Here is a 1,191-nt window from a genome sequence, read left to right as displayed (position 1 = left end):
AACCAAAGACTCATTGACAGTTTCTTTCAGCATAGAAATAGAAGACAGAAGAACAACCATGTTATCTATCCTGTATATACATACATACAAAATTTCTCCATTCCGTTCTCTTTTCCCACATCCCAGAAGCCCTTTACTCTTCAGTGGTTTCCTATCATTTCACAGTGTGATAGTAGAATAGTTTTTAGCCACTCAGATAACAACAGAGATGAAACTTAAAAACATTAGGCTAAGTTTTCAGACACAAAAGGCCACATATTGTATATTGTATGATTCCATTTACATGAAATGTCCAGAATAGGTGCGTCCATACAGACAGAAAATAGATTAGTAGTTGCCAGGCCTTAGAGGAGAGATGTGAGGAGTGACTGCCAATAGGCATGGGATTTTGGGGGGAGGGAGTGAGGAAAATCTTTTAAAATTCAATAGTGATGTAGCCGGGTGTGGTGGCGCACGTCTGTAATCCCAGCACTTGGGAGGCTGAGGCAGGAGGATCGTTGCGAGTTTGAGACCAGCCTGGGCTACAAAGTGAGTTCATGGCGGGCCTGAACTGCACAGAGAGACCCTGTCAAAAAAAAAAAAAAAAAAAAAAGAAAAGAAAAAGATAAAATTCCATAGTGGGGATGGTTGCAAAACCCTTTGGATATAGTAAAAACCACTGAATTGAGTTTATTTATTTATTTATTTAGTTTTCTTTTGAGACACGGTCTCACCATCTAGTTCAGGTTCACCTTGAACTCACCATATAGCCCAGACTGGCCTTAAAATGGACAGGTGATCCTTCTGCCTCAGCCTCCTGAATGCTGAGATTATAGGCATCTGCTGCTATACTCACTTTGAATTGAGTATTTTGGGGCTGGGGATATAGCTCAGCGGCACAGCTCCTGCCTGGCAAGTGCAAGGTCATCAGTTCGATTCCCGGTACCAAAAAAAAGAAAAAAAGAATTCAGTATTTTATTTTTTAAAATTTGTTCGGTTTTTGCGACAAGGTCTTACTATGCAGTTCAAGGCTGGCCTTGAACTTATCATGGAGCTCAGGCTGACCTTGAACTTGCAGCGATCCTCTTGCCTCAGCACCTGGCTTGGATCGAGTGTTTAATTTAATTAATTAATTTATTTTGTCTTTTTGAGACAGGGTCTTGCTATGCAGTTCAGCCTGGCCTTGAGCTCACTTTGCAGCCCAGGCTGGGT

The sequence above is a fragment of the Chinchilla lanigera genome, unplaced genomic scaffold (genome assembly GCF_000276665.1).
Source record: "Chinchilla lanigera isolate Chin_1 unplaced genomic scaffold, ChiLan1.0 scaffold00164, whole genome shotgun sequence".
Lineage (NCBI taxonomy): Eukaryota > Metazoa > Chordata > Mammalia > Rodentia > Chinchillidae > Chinchilla > Chinchilla lanigera.
Note: the sequence above shows the minus strand (reverse complement) of the source record.